This window comes from Panthera pardus, unplaced genomic scaffold (assembly GCF_024362965.1).
Source record: "Panthera pardus isolate Hobbes unplaced genomic scaffold, ASM2436296v1 HiC_scaffold_8, whole genome shotgun sequence".
NCBI classification, from domain to species: domain Eukaryota; kingdom Metazoa; phylum Chordata; class Mammalia; order Carnivora; family Felidae; genus Panthera; species Panthera pardus.
The window spans coordinates 27103623-27126600 of record NW_026527013.1 but is presented as its reverse complement, the minus strand read 5'-3'; the positions used below and the strand labels follow the sequence as shown (position 1 = coordinate 27126600).

General features: G+C 39.5%; 1 long non-coding RNA gene across 1 annotated transcript in view; it reads right to left on the bottom strand.

The window, feature by feature from the left end:
- Positions 1–1278: 1278 nt before the first annotated feature.
- LOC109279144 (uncharacterized) overlaps positions 1279–22978 on the bottom strand; it is a 38444-nt gene continuing 16744 nt past the window's right edge. The window contains exon 3 of the long non-coding RNA XR_002086034.2: positions 1279–1406. This is a non-coding gene — a long non-coding RNA (uncharacterized LOC109279144). The remainder of the gene's footprint in view (positions 1407–22978) is intronic.

The window sequence follows — 22978 nt, the reverse complement described above, 5'->3', positions numbered from 1 at the left end:
TGAATCACTGGGTTCTACTAAAGCCAAGACTACACTGTATTTTAACTAACTTGAATTTAAATTTAAAAAAATAAGAGAGGAGCCAAGATGGCAGAACAGCATGGAAGTTTTTCTTATGTTTTGCATCCATTAAATACAGCCAGATCAACACTAAACAATCCTTCACACCTAGAAAATTGATTTGAGGATGAACACAACAATCTGTAAAACCTGAACCACAGAACTCAACAGGTATGTGGCACGGAGAGGTGAAATGGGGGAGAGAGAAGCCGCAGAGGACAGGGAGCTGTTTTTGCTTGCAGAGAGAGGACAGAGACAGGTGGAGAGTGTGGGAAAAGCACCCCCCCAAAAGCAGTATGAGATAAAGTGGAAAAGTGGAAACATCTGCAAGGACTGAACGAAAAAGGGAGAAAGGTGAAAGAATAGAGTTTAAATTCCATTAAGACTTTATAAACAGGGGGAGCACAGAGTCTGAAACTCTGCAGCTCAATACCTTGTGGTGTTCTGGTGAGAAGGGTGAATCCCCAGGAGCAGAGTGAACTCCAGGGGTCCTTGGGCCACACGAGGAGAGGCGGCTCCCCTGCTGGGAGGACATTTGGTAGAGGCTGTGCAGCAGCCCCACAGGCAAAGGCCCCAGTGGACCCTGGGGAACAACTACATTCACTGGTGCTAGAACAAGGCCGTTAAGGGTGAAGCCTGGTGCCAGATGTGTGTTGTGATTTTGCATAATCCTTAAAACACTGCTGCTATAGGATCGTGCAAACTTTTTCTGGGGCGTACTGGCACCCAGCCACAGTCTCTGGGCATCAGCAACAGCATGGTCCTGCGAATGTTCTTGGGTGCAGCCGGCACTGGCCATTGCTCAGTGAGACCGTCCTACAGAGGGGCAGAACAGGTCAAAGCCGTGGTCCCTCAGAAGTAAGGGGTTGGGAAAAACAGCCACATCTGAGATAAAACTCAGTCAGGAAGGTGCTGCCTGACAACCTGATGGCTTGGTCATGGGCAGTGTAAAAGCAGGGAGTGGATGGAAGCCAGAGACTAAGGATGGGTGCATGATTGCTGCTCGGGGAGAACAGAGTTCCGATGCTATAGACTGGGTAGCTGGGTGATGCCATTTTCACCCCTCCCGCATATATGCAAACAAACTTACAAGCACCACAACAATCCACCCCAGTAAGCTAAGCAGCACCATCTAGTGGGGAATGAAGCCATTACACTAAGACCCGCCCACTGGACCAACCTCGCTCTTGAGGAACACCACAAGTCTCTCACCTGCTTAGTTTATGTACTATAAAGTGCTTCATACTTTGACTTCTAGGAGAAAAAGATGTAATTTCAATCGTGTTTCAGTCTCTTCGCTGGTCCATCTATTCAATTTTTTTTTCTTTTACGTTTCTTTTCTTTTTCTTGAATACAAAAAGAAAAAATTTATTTTTATTTTCAATTTTTGTTAAAAATATTTTTCTTTAATTGTTCTACTACATTTTTTACTTTTCTGTAAATTTTTTAAACTCTATTTTACTTCCATTGTTTCATTTTACTCTATCTCATTGTATTCATTTTTCAAATTTTCAAGCATTTTCTTTTTTTTTCTTTTTCCTTTTATTTCTTTAATCTATAAGCCCCTTTCAACACCCAGACCAAAACATGCCTAGGATCTAGCATCATTATTTGATTTGTGTGTGTGTGTGTGTTGTTTTTAATTTTTAATTTTAATTTTTTTTATTTTAATTTTTTTACCTCATTAATTCCTTTTCTTCCTTCAAAATGATGAAACAAAGGAATTCACCCCAAAACAAAGAGCAGGAAGAAACGACAGCCAGGGACTTAACCAGCATAGATACAAGAAAGATGTATGAACCAGAATTTAGAATCGGGATAATAAGAATACTAGCTGGGGTCGAAAATAGATTAGAATCCCTTTCTGCGGAGATAAAAGAAGTAAAAGCTAGTTGGGATGAAATAAAAAATGCTATAACAGAGCTGCAATCTCAAATGGTGCCACCAGAACAACGATGGATGAGGCAGAGCAGTGAACCAGTGATAGGGGAGGAAAAACTATGGAGAATAAGGAAGCAGGAAAAAAGGACACTAAAGCAAAAGAGCACGATTTGAGAATTAGAGAAATCAGTAACTCATTAAAAAGGAACAACATCAGAATCATAGAAGTCCCAGAAGATGAAGAGAGAGAAAAAGGGGTAGAAGGGTTATGTGAGCAAATCAGAGTAGAAAACTTTCCTAACCTGGGGAAAGACACAGACATCACACTCCAGGAAGCACAGAGGACTCCCATTAGATTCAACAAAAACCGAACATCACCAAGGCACACCATAGTCAAATTGACACCAAGTCAAATTCACAAAATACTCAGGCAAGGAAAGAACCATGAAAGCAGTAAGGGGGGAAAAAAGTCCTAAACCTACAAGGGAAGACAGATCAGGTTTGCAGCAGACCTATCCACAGAAACTTGGCAGGCCAGAAAAGAGTGGCAGGATATATTCAATGTGCTGAATCAGAAAAATATGCAGCCAAGGACTCTTTATCCAGCAGGCTGTCATTCAAAATAGGAGAGATAAAAAGTTTCCCAGATAAAAAAACTAAAGGAGTTTGTGACCATTAAACAAGCCCTGCAAGAAATTATAAGGGGGACTCTCTAAGTGGAGAAAAGATGAAAAAAAAAAAAGACCAAAAGCAACAAAGACTAGAAAGGACCAAAGAACACCACCAGACACTCCAACTCCATAAGAAACATAATGGCAATAAATTAATATCTTTCAGTACTTACTCTAAACGTCAATGGACTAAATGCTCCAATCAAAAGACACAGGATAACAGAATGGATAAGAAAAAAAGATCCATCTATATGCTCTTTACAAGAGACCCATTTTAGTCTTAAACACACCTTCAGATTGAAAGTAAGGGGATGGAGAACCATCTATCATGCTAATGGTCGACAAAAGAAAGCCAGAGTAGCCACACTTATATCAGACAATCTATACTTTAAAATAAAGACTGCAACAAGAGATGAATAAGGGCATTTTATCATAATTAAAGGGTCTGCCCACCAAGAAGACCTAACAATTATAAACATTTATGCTCCAAATGTGAAAGCACCCAAATATACATATCAATTAATCACAAACATAAAGAAACCAGTTGATCGCTTCTCGGCCTTTTGGCTAAGATCAAGTGAAGAAACCAGTTGATAATAATACCATAATAGTAGGGGACTTCAACACCCCACTTACAACAATAGACAGATCTTCTAATCAGAAAATAAACAAGGAAACAATGGTTTTGCATGACACACTGGACCAGATGGACTTAACAGATATATTCAGAACCTTTCATCCTAAAGCAGCAGAATATACATTCTTCTCCAGTGCACATGGAACATTCTCCAGAATTGATCGCATACTGGGACACAAATCAGTCTTCAACAAGTACAAAAAGATTGAGATCATGCTGCATATTTTCAGACCACAATGCTATGAAACTTGAAATCAACCACAAGAAAAAATTTGGAAAGGTAACAAATACTTGAAGACTAAAGAACATCCTATTAAAGAATGAATGGACTAACCAAGAAGTTAGAGGAAATTAAAAAGTACACGGAAGCCAATGAAAATAATAACACCACAACCCCAAACCTCTGGGATGCAGCAAAGATGGTCATAAGAGGAAAGTATATAGCAATCCATGCCTTCCTAAAGAAGGAGGAAAGATCTCAGATACACAACGTAAACTTACGCCTTAAAGAGCTGGGAAAAGAACAGAAAATAAAACCCAAAACCAGCAGAAGACAGGAAATAATAAAGAATAGAAATCAATGCTATTGAAACCAAAAAAAACCACAGTAGACCAGATCAATGAAACCAGAAGCTGGTTCTTCGAAAGAATTAACAAAATTGGCAAACCACTAGCCAGTTTGATCAAAAAGAAAAAGGAAAGGACCTAAATAAAAAAAATCAAGAATGGAACAGGAGAGATCACCACCAACACAGCAGAAATAAAAAAAAATAGTAAGAGCATATTATGAGCAATTATACACCAATAAATGGGCAATCTGGAAGAAATGGAAAATTCCTAGAAACATATATACTACTAAAACTGAAACAGGAAGAAATAGAAAATTTGATCAGACCCATAATCAGTAAAGAAATAAAATTAGTAATCAAAAATATCCCCAAAAAACAAGAGTCCGGGGCTAGATGGCTTTCCAGGGGAATTCTAACAAACATTTATGGAAGAGTTAACACCTATTCTCTTGAAGCTGTTCCAAAAAATAGAAATGGAAGGAAAACTTCCAAATCGTTTCTATGAACCCAGCATTACCTTGATTCCAAAACCAAAGACCCCACTAAAAAGGAGAACTATAGACCAATTTCCCTGATGCAAGACATGGATGCAAAAATCCTCGACAAGATATTAGCCAACCAGATCCAACAATACATTAAAAAAATTATTCACTACAACCAAGTGGGATTTATACCTGGGATGCAGGGCTAGTTCAATATCCACAAAACAATCAATGTGATTCATCACAAACAATAAAAGAAAGGACAAGAACCACATGATCCTCTCAATAGATGCAGAGAAAACATTTGACAAAATACAACATCCTTTCTTGATAAAAAAAAAAAAACTCAAGAAAGTAGGGATAGAAGGATCATACCTCGAGATCATAAAAGCCATATACGAAAGACTCAACACTAATATCATCCTCAATGGGGAAACTGAGAGCTTTCCCCCTAAGGTCAGGAACAAGACAGGGATGTCCACTCTCACCATTATTATCCAACATAGTATTGGAAGTTTTAGCTTCAGCAATCAGACAACACAAAGAAACAAAAGGCATGCAAATCACACAGGAGGAGGTCAAACTTTCATTCTTCTCAGATGACATGATACTCTATATGGAAAACCCAAAAGATTCCACCAAAAAACCTGCTAGAACTGATCCATGAATTCGGCAAAGTCTCAGGATATAAAATCATCGCAAAGAAATCTGCTGCATTCCTATACACCAACAATGAAGAAACAGAAAGGGAAATCAAAGACTCAATCCCACTTACAATTGTACCAAAAACCATAAAATACCTAGGAATAAATCTAACCAAAGAGGTGAAAAAAATCTATACACTGAAAACTACAGAAAGCTTATGAAAGAAATTGAAGAAGACACAAAAAAAATGGAAAAATATTCCATGCTCCTGAATAGAAAGAACAAATATTTTTAAAATGTCAATACTACCTAAAGCAATCTACATATTCAATGCAATACCTATCAAAATAACACCGCATTCTTCACAAAGTTAGAACAAACTATCTTAAAATTTGTATGGAACCAGAAAAGACCCCGAATAGCCAAAGCAATCTTGAAAAAGAAAACCAAAGCAGGAGGCATTACAATCCTGGACTTCAAGCTGTATTAAAAAGCTGTAATTATCAAGACAGTATGGTACTGGCACAAAAAGAAATACTCATCAATGGAACATAAAAAAGAACCCAGAAATGGACCCACAAACGTATAGCCAACTAATCTTTGACAAAGCAGGAAAGAATATACAATGGATTAAAGACAGTCTCTTCAGCAACTGGTGCTGGGAAAACTGGACAGCAACATTCAGGAAAATGAACCTGGACTACTTTCTTACACCATACACAAAAATAAACTCAAAATGGATGAAAGACCTCAATGTAAGACAGGAAAGCCATCAAAATCCTTGAGGAGAAAGCAGGCAAAAACCTCTTTGACCTTGGCTGCAGCAATTTCTTACTAAATACGTCTCCAGAGGCAAGGGAAAGAAAAGCAAAAATGAACTACTGGGGCCTCATCAAAATAAAAAGCTTCTGCACAGCGAAGGAAACAATCAGCAAAACTAAAAAGCAACCGACAGAATGGGAGATGTTTGCAAACGACATAACAGATAAAGGGTTAATATCCAAAATCTGTTAAGAACTTAACAAACCCAACACCCAAAAAAACAAATAATCCAGTGAAGAAATGGGCAAAAGACATGAATAGACACTTCTCCAAAGAAGACATCCAGATGGCCAACAGGTACATGAAAAAATGTTCAACATCACTCATTATCAGGGAAATACAAATCAAAACCACAATAAGATACCACCTCACACCTGTCAGAATGGCTAACATTAACAACTCAGGCAACAACAGATGTTGGCGAGGATGCGGAGAAAGAGGATCTCTTTTGCACTGCTGGTGGGAATGCAAACTGGTGCAGCCACTCTGGAAAACAATATGGAGGTTCCTCAAAAAATTAAAAATAGAACTACCCTATGACCCAGCAATTGCACTACTAGGTATTTATCCAAGGGATACAAGTATGCTGTTTCGAAGGGGCATATGCACCCCAATGTTTATAGCAGCACTATCAACAATAGCTAAAATATGGAAAGAGCCCAAATGTCCACTGATGGATGAAAGGATAAAGATGTGACATATATATACAATGGAGTATTACTCGGTAATCAAAAAGAATGAAATCTTGTCATTTGCAACTAGGTAGATGGAATTAGAGGGTATTATGCTAAGTGAAATTAGTCAGTCAGAGAAAGACAAATATCATATGACTTCACTCATTAGAGGACTTTAAAACACAGAACAGATGAACCCAAGGGAAGGGAAGCAAAAATAATATAAAAACAGGGAGGGGACAAACATAAGAGACTCTTAAATATAGAGAACAGAGGGTTACTGAAGGGGTTGTGTGTGGGGGGGATGTGCTAAATGGTAAGGGGCATTAACGAATCTACTCCTGAAATCATTGTTGCACTATATGCTAACTAACTTGGATGTAAATTTAAAAAACTTAAAAATGTTTTCAAAAAAGAACAATAAATAATATAATCCAAGTTGGTAAAACTGTTTGCTATTACAAAAAAAAGCATAATGAGAAAATAAACATGAAATTGTGATAATATTGAGAATAAAGCTATGATAAACAAATAAATTAATACATTTAAAAAATAAAAGTATAAAAAAGATAAAGTCACCTATAATTCTACCATCCAGAGATATATTTACATTTTAAAGTATGTGTGTATTAGAATGACACTCAGTATATGTAACCTGCATAAAAGCATTCCCAAATTAAAGGCTTACAATAATTTTATGATTGGTCACAAGTCTGTGGGTCAACTGGGTGATTCTGCAGGCAACTGGTGGGTCAGCTGTGAACAGGTTGGTTGGTTTACGGAGCCAAAGCTGTGATGTCTCTACTCCATGTTGTCTCTCATCCTTGAGGAGGTTAGCCCAAGCTTTCTCACATGGACATCTTAGGACAGCAAAAGCTTGAGAAGATTAACTGCAATATCCCCTGAAGCCCATAATGTCATCACTTCTGCCCCATTCTACTGGTCAAAGAAAGCCGAAGGGTAGAAAAAGTGACTCCAACTCTTGACAGGAACAGCAGCCAATTCACATGGCAAAAATGCATGTATGCAAGGATAAGAGGAATCTGTGGCTATTATTATTATTATCATTATTATCATTATTACTGTATTACTATCTACAACACTATACTTGAAATTTTCTATTCATACTTTTATAAACTGTTATGCTTGGAAAATATAATCAAAACACTCTGGGTAAGTACTCTCTGTCCATAATCCTCTAAGAAAGACTGTTATTATGTCTCAGATAGATGAGTTCTTGTCTCAATATTGGGAATAGAGTTGTTTTTTTTCTAAGGAAAAAACTCCTTGCAGCTCTCTAGGCCAATTTTTTTGAATGAACAGGTCAATTAATTCATTTTTCTTTTCTCCTTCCCCAAACTGATGAGTTATTTAACTGTCCTGAGATAATACTATCTAAGAATCTCATAGAGGCACATGGTCACCACCTGCAGGGCTTTCTGATTCTCTGAACTGGATAACTGAATGATGTAACAATAGAGACAGGGTCATTGGACCTCAAGATGACCTTTGTTGCCATATTCTGATTGAGCATTCATCTCAATGGTTTATAAGTACCCTAAACTGTGGTACAAAAGTCACTAAGGCTTATTTCTGAGAGAAATGGTTTATCTCTGTCCTGCTTTGGGCAAAAACATCCCATGAGTTGAGGTTATTCACCCTGAATAAATTAAATCCCAGGGATACATAAAGGTTAAATGAAAAAGTCAGAATAAGGTGATCTAAGTAATTGGATCAGTTTGAGAAACACCTGGGAAGTGAGGGGAGAACTGTATCCCTTTCCTCAGCCATAATGTGGACTTCTATTGTCTGTGGACATAGCTATTAATCAAACAGGTTATTTTTAGAATATCCTAGAAATGAAAGTGCCCTTCTGGGTTGTTATTGTCCTCTCTTAGGTCAATGATACATGACAGACTTATCATGAAGTTTGTTGAGGAAAAAAAAATCTACCATGTTCTTTTTGTCTTGAAGCACAGAAATTTCAACCAGGGTAAGAGCCATACTCCGTCACAACTCCTTCAGCAACCTTCTTGATTGAATGCCTTATTTTGACAGCCTGCATTATGCCCATTTTGATGTGACATGGTCTAGTAGCCTGGTATTAAATGGCAATCGGAGAAAGAGGTGGTGGAGAAAAGTGATTACCAGTCTGCACCCTGGCAGGAACTGATCTGGTTTCAGGTTCCTGCTCAGCCACTTACCACTAGCTGTGTGGGCTTGAGTAAGTGAATTCACCTATTGAGCTTTGGTTTGCCAATTTGTGGCATGGCAATAGGTTGGACAGAGAAGTGAATGGGAGAATGCAAGCAAAGCCTTTGGCACAGTGTCTGGCACATGGCAAGTACTGAATAAATCTGTAAGCCATGGTGGTGTCAAAGAAGTAAGCCCACTTTAGTGCCATGGACTTCGGTCCCAGGGATGTTAGTAGGACAGAAAACAACAGCAGTGGAGGCTTTTCTTCACCATAATGAGAGGGATGTGCTACACTCATTACAGGGATAGAGGACATGACATGACCCACACTGGAGCTACATGTGCGGAATAGCTAGGTGCACTGTAATGAGTTTAACCAAGTTTGTGGAATGCTAAGCCCCGGTAACTATAGAAATTTATCATTCTCTCTGGATGCATATAATAAAACTTGAAAATAGGGAAATTGAACAAACCCCAATACCACTTATTAAAATTCAGAAAAACAAACCAAGTCTAGGTATTAGACCTCTGAGGAATCTAGTTAACATCAGAAGTTATTTTTCCTCATTTCTCAAAATATTCGCTTTCCCTCATAGGCAAAGGAATGCTGTGCTGGCTGCTACTAACCAAACAGAGGTTTCAGGCACTGACTTCAGCAGGCTCCCTCTCCTTCCCCAATCAACCATGAAGAAAAGATAGATTTCACTAATCACAGGGCAATTAATAACTCATATTTACTGAGACTCAAAACAATGTACTGAAAAGTAAACATGTTTTATGTAGTTTTGCAAAGGGCGCTGTTATTTTAGTGAATTCTAACTCATTTTCCCTCAGTTCATTCATCACATCTTATGCATATGTACAGTTCTAATCTGGGAATATATTCAGCCGACTGTAACTATATCTCTCAGGTACTATTCTCCTGTGTTGCTCCTTGACTTTAAAATGATGGTATAGTATCTTCTAGGCCTAGACTCACCCTGGGGTTCCCAATTTGCATCCTGGTATCACAACAATGACATCTTTGGAGATTTGAACTGGTGTATGATGTTATGGTCCAGCTTGGCTAAATGATATTTTAACAAAATTTTTAAAGAGAAAAAAGAGATTAAAATCATGAGTATAGTGTAAGGAGATTCCCAGCTTGCATGGAAATCCTACAGGATATGAAATACACAGCAGATGTCCAGTGGTTATGAGGAAGCCTTGGTGCAGGGAAATTTCATAGAAGAAAACTAGGGTACTAATGGTGAACTACTGTCTTCTTCAGGCAGTCATGAATGACAGCATTTGGGGGGCTTCACCATCAGACTGTAGTAGAGGCCACCTAAGCTACCTCCTTACCAAACATGTAGTGGATTTCTTTCCATGGTACGTACACATCTCTAGTTTTATAAAGTAAATCAATGGGGAAACGGGATTTACTTTATACAATGTACTTTACTGGTAGCTACTTGGAACACACCTATTCCATAAAAGTAAAGGATAGCCGTCCTCTCCAAACTTCAAGAGAGATGTGGGTCAAACTCCGTGAGTTACAATACCGTCAGAAGGTTTAACACTCCTAGAAAACAATCTAGAGCCTTAATGATGACAAATACTCCAGCTCATTTCTCATAAATGCTGAGGCTGGAAATGCTGTCAGCCAGCGTGGCAACCCCTAGATGGGGTACAGAAGTAAGACTCATGGTACATGCTTCCAGCAAACATTTCATCAACGATGTCCAGCCTACTCAGCAAGCCATTTCTTTGCTCACTGATCTGTATCCTATTTGCCATGTAGACCCAGCAAAACAAACATTTTCAGTGACACGATTGCAAATGTTTCTGTCACATAGACCCATGGCAAACAATCTCCAGTTTGGATTTATTCTTGGCAGGCAGGGCTCTGCTCTAGAAGCCTATAAGGATTCCTCTTACTGTTCACATCTCAGAGGGTGTCTGTCCTGGAAAACACATGTGATTTCTACCACAGCAAAAACAGCAGTATGGGATCCTCCTGAGAACCAATGTCTCACCTAAAATATTCATGGTTCATATTCCCAAAGGCTGATAGAGCAGTGCCTCAACTAATGACATTTCCCCTGGTACACAATCAAAAACATGAGGTCCCAGGGATATGGTAAGAATGCCTCACTCTTCTGAATTGTTATTAATCTTCAGTATTTCACTGCTAGTGAGATATATCTTTTAATAAAAACATATGAAACCATGAAAAAATTATTCTAGCTCATTTTATGAACTGATCTGATCCTACTACTCATAAATTATGGATGGTTACATCCTGTGGCATTTTAGTTCTGCTCACTTTATAATTTAGTCTGACATTTGGATAGCCCAGGCCCTTCTGCATTAAAGTACTGTTGAATCACTTAATTATAACCATTATATCTTTGGGGAAAATGTGTACCTGTAATGACTTGCCACTGTTAAGTGGTCAATTGAAGACAGTGAAAGTAAGTTTTTGATACAAAGAAAGAAGAGTTACCCTAGTTAAAAAGAATGGTCTAAAGTTAAAATACTTTGGGTGGCAAATTATAGAAACCTATTCAGAATGCTTTGAGCACAATAATGGTAACTAACCGGGAGTATCCAGTGTGTGTCCTTGAACCCAGAAGCAGCAAGCCAGCCAGGCTTGGGGAACTAAAGTCCAGAATCTATAAGCCAGTGGGAACCAAAGTAATGAGCCTCAGCATCTCTCAGTTTCTCTTTCTCTCCTTGGATCATGTGATTTCTCATCTTACATGAGATCCTTACTGTGCATCTGCTTTATTTATCTGTTTCCTTGCCAATCAGTATTTTCAATTTCCCCACTTACAGCATGGAAATGGTTGTTGCAACTCCACAGCTTCAGTACCACCCAGCTCCAGAGAGACAACTGATCCCAAATTCCAAGAGAACCTGACTGAGCCAGATTGGTCCAAGTGTTTACCCTTGCCCTAATCGACTGTGGCTGTTTCATCAATGAAATGTATAAAGCTCAAGCGCAGTTAATCATGAACCTTTTGGGGTTACCACAGAAAAATATCTACGTTTAAGGATGAAGCATGAGGCCTGTATAGTTAGCGAACGAAGTGGTAGAATTTTGAGGTTGGAAAAGCTATTAGAAATTATATGGATACTATAATTTATAAATTATATGGATTTATATATTTATAAATATATATATTTATATATAAATTATATATAAATATATATGGTATATATAATTTATATATATTTTTTATATATATATAAATTATATATACAAATATATATAATTATATATAAATATATATTATATATAACTATATGTATTATATATTTATATATATAAATATATTTATAAATTATATGGATTTATATATTTATAAATTATATAAATTATATGGATACTATAAAACTATGGATACTCCCACTGATACAGAAATCTACTAACAGCTCAGCTCTCTGGTGGGAAGCCACCTGAGTGTTCTCAGCCCGAATACTTTTTATGATTGAGTGCCGACTTTTAGCAGAGGCTCATTCTACTAGCAGGCAGATTTCATCTTCAGCCAAGTCTTACTTACATTGAGCAGAAATTACCCTAATATCTCTCCATATGCTCAGGTCTGCTCCTTGAAACTCACAAAAGAGTTCAATTCTAGCTTCCCTATGGCAAATACCTAAAGATGGCTGTTCATAGGTCCTTGTCTCCAAGGATGACATTTCCACACTCCCCCAAGCATTCCTTTAGATGATATCATCCTCACAGCTCTTCTCTCCATGCTCTCTGGTTTGCCAAGGACCCTCGATGTATGAATATAATCATATAAAATTTGTAGAACATCCAAGAGTATGTTGCCTAATTCTCACTCTTACTAATTCTCACCTAGATGCAATATTTCTATTAACATGGCCGAAAACCTGTGTGAGCCCTCTCAACAACACACTTTGGTGTAGAATTAAAGAGTCCAGATCTCCTGGGCTCAACATGCTGTCTCCTCCCTTTACTAGCTTAATGGCTTTAGGCAAATAATCTCTTCATGAGTCAGTTTCCTTACCTGTAAAGGGAGAATATGCACAGTGCCTACTCCAAGCAGTTGTAAGAATTGTATAATAATGTGTGTAAAGAGCTGAAAATAGCACTTGACACATGGTAATTGCTCAATCAATGTCAGTCATTAGTTTGGAATCAACTAAATACCATTGTCCTTTATGTGACTTTTTAAAGTGGTTCAATTTCATCATGAATGTCTTGATCATTTGTTCAGTCTACAGTACCTTTTTGTGTCCTGATTGTCTCATTCAACAAATTAGATATCCTTCTTAGGCTTATGTTATCCACAAATTTGATAATCATGGCCTACTTATCTTCAAGATAATGAAAATATTGAGTAAGATAGAACCAAGGAGAGAATTTGAGGCATCCACAGAGTGTTCTTAAATTACAAAATGCTTTCCTGACTTCTGATTTGAGTTAAGTATCATTAGTCCTGTTTTTCAGATGAAGAAATTAAGACCCCAAATTGTAAAAGTGCTTGTTTAAGGACACAAAAATAATAAGTGATTAAGCCAAAACTGAAACCTAAGACTCCTTGTTACCTCAGTGTTCTTCATACACACTTGATCAAACAGCTAAAAACGCATATCAACTTTATCTTCCACATTTTCAAAAATCTTCTCCATAGGGCACAAAGGATACTGAGCAAGAACGCCAACTTGGGAATGAGACAAATGCATTTTGGAATCTCTCAGTTCCACTACTGAGTCAATGAGATGACTCTGAAGACATTATTTAAAATCCCTGTGGCTCAGTGTTCTCATTTGTAAAATGGGTACAATAATAATACCTACCTCATAGGTTTTCTGTAGGATGGTATGAAGTCATATATGTGAAGTGCTCATCACAGTGCCTGTGCATTCACTATATGGTAGTTGTGATAATTCACATTCTTAATAATATTATCCATGAGAGATTATCAAATAGCTTACAAAAGGCACAGGTATTACTTCTTTTGGTATCATTCTGATTAAACAGCTTACTTTAAAATTAAATAACAACAACAACAAAAACCCTCGAAAGTCAGTCCTTAGGGAGAGTGAGGTTTTTGGGTTACAATACCACAATTTTCAAAGCTATATCCCTAAATTCTCCGAAAGTTAAATAGTGTCCACTTTTAGAGACAGAAGACTGCTTGAATTTGTAATTTACAATTCCTCTCCTCACACCAGTTCTATAACCAAGATTTCAAAACTAATGAGGTTTAATCATCCCAATTATATTATTATTATTATTATTATTATTATTATTATTGATCCAATAGGCTGAACTGCGATGCTGTAGTATGGTTTCAAATAGTGTGATGACCAGATCAGATCATAGTTTTGATGCAGAGTTGTTCCATGACTGAAGCTGTTCCCCAACTTCACTCATCCCATACATGTGGTCCCTGGCCACTAGCTGTAAGGGCAACTAGTAAAAAAAAAAAAAAGTGTGGATGTTAGCAGTTCCCATCCCCACTAACTGAAAATACAAATCTAAAGCATGTTATTACCAATTGTGGGTCTCTGGCACCAACTGGACACCCAACAACAGTGGATGACAAAGGACTCACTGTTCCCTTTTGTCTGGATCTTAAGAAATGGAAAAAAAAAACAACCTCATTAACAGAAACAAATTGCCTAGATACACTGTGAGAACCAAGGAGCTCATATTCATCCCAATATTCATTATATAGATTGTATGTGAGAAAGGAGTAAGCCCAGAGTAAGACCTTAAGGAGACATCTTAAGGAGAAATAATAACTACTTTTATTTGCATATGTGCTTTTACTTCTGCCTTATGTCTGAAAAGTGATTATCACTTGACAGAAATAAAATTGTAATAGCAAGAATATAAATTTAATGTGAGATTCAAACACAATTTTAATATTTATTTTGTGGAGATAAACAGTAGCAGCACATCTGAATATAAAATGTATTATAAATCAAGCCAAGGACTCACAAACTAATCCCATTTTAAATGTATTTATTCAATGTGGCAGAGAATGAGGCAGTGTCAATAATTTGGCACCAAGGGCTTCCCCTGCAGGAGTGGGAAGGAAGTCCTTGAGAACATCATTATTCTACTTCCATGTGCAGACTGTGCCCTAGAGGATCCTTGAAAAATGAAGCTGATTCTTGGGGCTTCAGCTATGAAGGGGTCTGGAGACAGAAATGACAAGAAGGAGGAGATATTTTGTAATCTAAGAGTCTTTTTCAGGGGCTGCTCTCTGTAGATGAGATTAAAAACCAGCCTGCCCCTGAGCAGATGAAGACACGGGTGACCCCAACCACTAAAGACCACCAATATCTAAGGGAGACTCAAGTGGGTGTGGCGAAGAGTCAGTTCCAAGGGAAGCAAATTATATCAATGTCCTCATGTCACAGACAGGAAAAAAATGTAACTACAGTGAATGAAAAGGCAAGATCCACCCCAGGCAGTCCAGAATGAGTTTTTGGACTGGCTTGGCTCCTGCCAGAGCCTCTTCCAACAACCAAGGCTCCACTTCTGTGAGTGAATCTTTGCAAGACATGAAGTTGCCATTCTCTATCTTAGCTTCAGGTGTCTTTCCTTCCTAGGAAGCAACCTCCTATTTGGTATGCATTTTACTTTATTTCTCTTTTTTATTCCCCCCCTTCTAGTTTCAGAAAAAAATGCCTGTTTTCTTCACTATTATATCCCTAGAATCTACAAGAGTGCCTGGCAACTGGCAAGTAACTTTTTAGTAAATATTTGCAAAGTGATGAGCAAATTCTCTACCTATGATACCTAGAGAGGAATATCTTAAGCCAGGGATGATGTATCTGCTATAATTGTGTCAGGAGTGATCAGGCACCAGTGACTTCCAGGGCAGGGTAGATCCAGGCTCACTGGAAGCGTGGCACCTGGCTCTGCAGCCAGCCAAGAGTGGGCCATCAGGCCCCCACCACTCCCATTATCCACCCTTTGGAACAACTACAGTGAATACAACTCCAGTCACATGTTGGATTGGAATGGGGGGTGGGGAGGTGGGGGTTAGGCATCTGCAATTTTTAAATATTCCCGGGTGATTCTGATATGGGGCCATGGCTGAGAGCCGCTGAGCTACCTGCTTCTTGGGAATTTGGCCAATCCTGGCAACAGGCCCTGTTTGAGATTGGAAGAGAGGCAACTGGGTGGAGAGGAAGCCTCTAGACCAGACCTTGCTCAGAGATTCAGGCCAGTCCACTTGGCTGCACAAGGGGCCACCCATGCCCTTGGCAGTCATTGAATCGCTGCTCTGCCTCTGTGTGCACCCCACGTGCCTTCCGCTTTGCACAACATTCACTGTTTCATAACTGCAAAGTCGGGGATTTCTTACTGCTAACTGAGAATAAGAAAAGAACATTTCTTCAGAAGTTCTTGATTTATGGTAAACCAGATGTAAACCTCAGGAAGAATTAATCTCGTGTGTGCAGTGAAAATTTTTGTACAAACTCACAAAATGTCCAAGAATAGTAAATAATGAGTGTCTAATTTCCCTCTGTATAATTTGGATAATAATACAGCTCTCAGATTATAACAGTGCTTGGGTAAACATAATGATATCTTATTTGCCACAAATTCCCTTAGTTTAGTTAACCAGTTACTTTTCTAATGCCTCAGGTATCATTAAAGCCATCCTGTAATAAATGTTCGATCACTATGTTGTACACCTGAAGCTAATATATTTTCAATTATACTTTGATAAAAAAGAAACCATCCTCACTTAAGGATACACAGATGCATATTATAACAAAGCTCCAAATTTAACCCCAGATACCTAATAAATGTATAAAAGGGAAAAAATTATCTATTCCTAATATGCTATTTAATTACAAGGTTTGAGAAATAATACATGCTAATAATGAAATTAAAGGCTTTAAGATCTAATTTGATTACACTCTGTGAACATTGGTTATAACTTGACTTGCAGCTAAATTTATCAAGATGACTTCCCCATTCGCATGGGACTAAAGGCAATTTTCAAGCAAGAAGCTAGAATCATGGTGGATTGTTAGTGTTGGATAACTTTTATCAACCAGCACCTCGTGCTCTGGACCTATTAGTTGGTAACAAGCATATACCAAGCTAACATCATGCCCATAAAGAGTGCCATTAGCTTCCTGTATATAAGGACAAAGGTGTCTAATGGACCAATATCACACACTTTCCCACAGCAGCAGGGCTTTTTTACAATGCGTTATTATGCTAATAGATTGTAAAAGAGTATACAGGAACGTGGCTTTAATGTATTTACCCCTGTAGACAAGGAGGGGGAAAATGCTTTGCAAGCAATTATCATGACTTATTACACTATCTAAAAAACAATTACCGTAGACTCATGTGTTTCAGTTTTCTAAGTTTATTACCGTTAGCACACACAGGGTGAAAATAATTGAGCAAGCCACTCAAAATTGTGCTTACAAACATAACACCTTGAGTAAGGGGATGTGAATATATGTTCATCCAGCCCCTCCCTGGACACCCCTCCCCCCCTATTGTTTCCCTACTCCAGAAAGGACTTTTCTTCTTGAATGCACCAAGTACTTTTAAGGAAGGGATTGAACAATGGCTGTAATTTAGAATGCAATTAGGTGAGCCACTTTTCCTTTTTTTACCTCCAATTACCCACAGCAACCTGCACACAGCTACCACCACCGCCTTCTTTCAGCCCCAGCTGTTATTCTTGAATATCAGATCAGGGCAATGTAACTCAGCCACAGAAGCTGAGTCTGAGAGAGGTCCCCAGAGGAATTTGGCTAAACCAAAGCACTTCTCACCCCTTCTGCCTTGCTGACAACATCTGTTAGACTGGTTCCCTGGGGCCTTATGCATCTTCATTGAAAACTCTCCACAGACTTAAAGTTCACAATAACTAGTCCGCCAGCTCTCTTTTCTGGTATGTCTCAAAAATGTGTGCCCAATGAAAAGGAATTGACACTGCTACAGTGGACTAAATGAACAGAGTCTTTTCAAAACCCAAGTCTGACCATGTCCTCCTCCTCCACTTTCCTTAAAACCTCTCATTATGGTCTGCAAACCCTGCATGATCTGGTCTCTGCTCACCTCTAGCCTTTTCTTACACCAAGTCCCTCAATCTCTTATACCACAGGGCCTTCACACATGCTGTTTCTGCTAGCTCATAAAACTCGTCACTCACCCCCTGCATCTAGTTAACTTCAGACTTCAACTTCCTCTGACCTCCCTAATTAGAGAGATTCCTCTCTCTACCTTCCTTCCTGCCCATGTTTTTCTCTCAGGATGCCACATTCCTCTCCTCTAAAGCCCTTCCCACATTTGCAAATTTAACTCTTATTTGTGTGCTTATTTGTTTAACATTGGTTTCCCACATCAGACTCCAGACTCCATGAAGGCAGTAATCCGTCTACCTTATTTGCCATTATATCCCCACTAGAACAGTGTCCGGCACAAAATCAGTTCTCAATAAATATTTCTGAATGGATAAACATATGAACAAAGTTAGAAAGGTAAAAATAAATATCATGTATGCAGGAACCAGAATCCCTAACATTGAGTGTGTGTACTGGGGCCTGGTGAGAGAGAGACTGGCATAGAAAATGTAGAATCAATTGTAGTGGTCATTGACAATACAAGATAAATTATAACAATTTAGAAGGAAAAAATCAACAGAAATGAGAGAATATGGAGGATTTTGGAGACAGAAAGCCCAGAAACTAGGTGAAAAATCAAGTTTTAAATTGTGTGTATGCTGGGCAGGTGGTAATCAGCAGTGTCCAATATAGCATGAACCAAGAATATCTCAGGAAAGAGCAGAGAATTTGAGTGGGAGGTAACAGAGACAGATAGACTACAGTTTTCAGTGGAATATTGGGGATGGGTGCTAGATGTAAGGTGCAAGGTGTAAGAGGAAAAGTAGGGAAACGAAAATATTTGGTATGAATGGAGAGACAGAAGTCAACCAACATTTGCCAGTTGCAGCATTATGTGAAGTGCTTCCAGATGGAAGAGTTGGATCTGTGTGAGAGGGGAGACAGAGAAGTCCGTGGGGAGGGTGGCAGGAAAGCAGTGAAAAGACTGGAAAGAGCCTATGTGGCCAGGAAGCAGGCAGGTAGCAAGGTCCCCCAGGAAACCACAGGAGGCAGATCACCGACAGGAAGATTAGCTGTGGGGAGAGGCGGGCTGACTCCCAGGAAAGTACTAGCAAGGAAAAGGAACAGAAAGAAGCAACAAAGAGGTGGCGAGAAGCAAAGAGGAAACGATGGGGCAGCTGTGATGTAGCCTCAGTCTGTCCCAGGAAGGAAGGAGCAAAGACTTCGTCCGTAAGCCTTGTCTGGGGAAGGGAAAGCCATGGCATGTTCCCAAGAAAGGAAACTTGGGGCACAGGCTTTGCACACTCCGTTCTGCAAAAAGCGGAAGGGAAAGCAACCTCTCCCACTCGAGTTAGGAAGGCAGAGGCCTATTCTAGGGCAGGGGAAGAGAAGAACTTTTACAAGTTGTGTGTTTGGAAGAAGTGCCAGTTGCCACAAGGGTGCTGAATTCCCCTGGAAGATCACTCTCAGCCATCTGTTAGCGACAGGGCTGAGCATTAGTAACGAGGACAGCGACCCGGCTGCCTGAGGAGACGCTGCACATCTCCACTGCGGTATCGGGGGCTTTCGCCAGGACGTGTCAATTTGGCAACCTCGCTCTAATGAAATGATGGATGGCCAGGCTGAGAAAGAGAACCACGGTCTCGGCTCTGAAAGGCCTGGCCATCTGAGCAAGGCCCCCACAGCTCTCCTCAGGTGGAACCGCCATCACCAGGGAGCACGAGGAAAGGAGGGCACACATGGCGGAGCCACACACAAGTTGGCCGCTTCGGAAAGGAGAGTTGAGGGGAAGAAGAATTACTACTGACAGCCCCAGAGTTTTTTCCAAACATACTTTTAATTGATGAACCCATTATATCCTTTCTAAAGGCATTTTTAAAACCTAATAAATGACTGCTTACTACGGAGCACAATACAATCCCTTACAAGTTAAGCTGTTCTCGTGAATCACTTGTAATTACTGGGCATTTTCAAGCCCAGGGGATGTATAACTATATTATTGTATTCCTGTGATTTTATGAAGTCAAGACAAGGAAACAAATCATGGTAACTGAATTAATCTCTTCACCAAGAGCTCATAATAATCAGCAGAAAACTTAAAAATCCCATAAACCAAAAAAAAAAAAAAAAAAAAAAAAAAAAGAAAAAGAAAGAAATCACTATTAAATCATCAGGTCTTTTTCTAACTACTACTTGGTTTGTTTACTCCCAAAAGGGGAGAGTAAAAGGGGAGAAGATGGGAAGGGTAGGGAGAAAAGGATGGGAGGAAAGGGATGAGAGCCAGACAGAGGGGGAGAAGGGACAGAGGGAGAGAGAAAAGGGAGAAGGGAGAAGCCAACAGGGGGAGGGGAAGAAGAGGGAGGGGTAGGAGGAGGGAAGGAGGAAGGAAAGAAAGAGAGGCAGGAAATCATATTGGTTTCCTAAGACTGCTGTAACAAACTGCCACAAATTTAGTGGCTTAAAACAACACAAATTTATTTTCTTACAGATCTGGAGGTCAGAAGCCTAAATCAAAGTGTTGGCAAGATTGTCCTCCTTCTGGAGACTTCATGGGGAGAATCTGCTTCCTTGTCTTTTCCAGCCTCTACCAGCCACCTGCATTCCCTGGCTCATGGCCTTTTCCTCCATCTTCAAAGTACATCACTCCAACCTCTGCTCCATTTGTCCCATCTCCTCCTCCTGCCTTTGACCTTCTTGTCTCCCTCTTATGACAAGCCTGGTGGTTGCAGGTAATCCAGGAGAATTGCCCCATGCCAAGATTATTAACTTAATCGCATCTGTAAAATCTGTTTTGCCACATAAGTCATGTTTCAGGGAGTAAAGATGTGGACCTCTTGGCAGAGGGCATTAATCAGCCTGCTACAGGCATTTAAAGAAAGAAGAGGAGGGAGTTCCAACTGAATGTGAAAGTTAGGGACCTCTATGCCATTTTGATTTCAAATGACCTTCAAGTCATGTTGTAAGAATGGCTTTTTAAAATCGCCCTCTCTAAAAAAAAGACTCGGAATATGCCATGTTGCCTTTTCCACAATTTTTTCAAAACACATTCACACCTATAATCTGATGTTCTCCAAAGATATCTTGTCAGATAAGAAAGACAGTTTATCCCTAGTTGCAAATAAGAAAAGGCTGGCTAAGTTGCAGCCACCTTCTCCCCTCAGTCACCTAAGGAGCCACCAGTAGCTCAGTAGGACCAGCCCACCTCCAGACCATTGTCCACTTCTCTTTCCATGGCATGACACTTAGCCCCATTTTCTCTATATAGCTTTTTTGTAAGGGAAAAAAAGGAGGTCAAGCTAGGGCAGGACACTCTTGCATAACAGTCAAGAAGATGGAGCATGGAGCCAGCTGCACTAATACCTACTTGATGTTGAGCAAGTTCCTTAATCTCTCTGAGCCTCAGTTTCCTCAACTATAAAATTGGGAGAGTAAACCTCACCTGCATCGTAGGATCGTTAAGATGAAAAGGGAGATGGTGTGTGCAAAGTGGTTTAAACAGTGTCTACAATAGTAGCCCTTACTCCAGGGACCTGGACTCTTCTTCTGTGTTTAACTAGTTTTTTGCCCTCCCATGCCATATGACATTAGGACTGGGCATATCCTCCCTCAGCAAAATCTCTTTGCTCCACAAACAACCTCTCAACACCTACACATACACACACATCGGCATGCTTATCAATTCTCTCAGGATGCTTCTAGTTCATTCAGCACTTTGCTGTGCTGGGTGCATTGGGACACACAAAGAAAAAAAAGAGTCTGCCTTCTCAGAGTGTTAAGTTTAAGCAAAGAGAAGGCCCAAGGCAAATAATTGTAATGCAAGATAAAATATTATAAGGTTCTAAGACAGATTTGTATAAATAAAGTGCTATGAAGTTTCAAAGGCCAGAGAAAACAACACTGGCTGAGAATGGAGGAAAAGGGAGTCATAAAAGTCCCACTTACTGGCCTTGATCCAAAGATGCAAAAGTGACAAGAAAGAGCATTGTAGGCAAGGGGGAGGCTTATAGGGAATGGACATTCTTTATGTGTTTGCTAGAGCCTAACCCAGTCCTCCACTTTGAAGGCCCAGAAAACTGATTTATTCAGGAGCCTGAGAGTGGAGCTAGTATTCAGGGTAGATTCACATTAACCACACTCAGTAGCCTGATGTATAATAGCAAATGGTCAATGTATTGCTTCCTTTGAGCAGTACTTGGATTACTGTAATCACATCAGAATGGCCATCATAAATTTTCCCTGAAAGCAAATCATAATCAAAAAGTTAATGATTGTGAAAACAGACCAAGGAGAGTTATGTAATGTGATTGTTTTCTGACATGAGGGTAAGATGTCTTATGCACATAAGTTTCCTCTAGCAAGTACAGAGGACCAAGATGCCTTCTTTCCTTTTTCTTTACTTCATGACTTTTTCTTTTCTTCATGATATGACTTTTCTTCATGACCTACCTCTTTCTGATTGACCCATCTTTCTTTTTTCCCTAAGTCAACTATTTAATTACATTATAACCATCTTGCTGGTGGGAACCAGCCCATCTCTGTGAAACACTTGTGTATATCTCTAATCAGACGCATAACCTCAGAAGGAAATAGAGAGTAGTTAGATGTGGTTCTGGGAGATGAAGCAGCAAAGGTCTGATGGGGCCAGACCTCAGGAAAGGAGCCAGACCCCACACAGTGGGTGGTAAACGGGAGGACTATGTAACTTAGTAATAATGACACTGATGAGCCACTCTATTTGCTTTACCACAAGGAAGGGATTACCAAGGCCATGTCTTTCCAAGATGAGGGCTGGGAGAAGTATTTTGGGGGCAAAAAGTGACTTTCAGTGTTCTTAAATCAAAGAAGCATTTTCTGACCCACACTTAGTTCCCTCTGTATAAAACTCAGAAAAGCTGCACTCCTGGGAAAGGAGGCAGGGATGAAGAAATGCACATATAGGATGGGAGAAGGAATAACAATAAAAATGGCAAAATGTTCCTGTTCCCCCGTGTCACCCTGTCATACTTCTCCTCTTCAGACATGACATGACACCCTCTGGGAACCTTCCTGATACCTCAGCATTAACCCCTCCTTCCTCTGTGCCAGAGGTCGGTAAACATTTTCCAGGAAGGGCTAAATGGTATGTCCTTTAGGATTTGTGGGCCATATGGTCTCTGTTGCAACAACAATCAATAACACTTGTTTCAGAAACATGAATTTGTCCCAGAGTGATTAATATATTGGGGAACAATAGGAGCATGACACAAATTTCTTGTTTGTGTAAGTA